Source organism: Poecilia reticulata, linkage group LG5, assembly GCF_000633615.1.
Source record: "Poecilia reticulata strain Guanapo linkage group LG5, Guppy_female_1.0+MT, whole genome shotgun sequence".
NCBI lineage: Eukaryota > Metazoa > Chordata > Actinopteri > Cyprinodontiformes > Poeciliidae > Poecilia > Poecilia reticulata.
The window spans coordinates 12,354,086-12,354,321 of NC_024335.1; positions in this window are offsets into that span (position 1 = coordinate 12,354,086).

Consider the following 236-nt stretch of genomic DNA (forward strand, 5'->3'; position numbering starts at 1 on the left):
ATATATATATATATTCATATTTGAATGTGTCATAATTTACAAATGATATCTATTAAATTCCATTGCACTGCATCTGCCCCTGTAGCATAACAGAGAGACCTGTATGTAACTAATGATGTTCACTGAGTACCAATTCATTTTGTATAATGCATTGGTAATATTATTTATTTTACAATGACATTTCATGTTTTCTAAAGGGTTCAAGGTAATTTATGTAAAGCTTTACCAGATTTGAG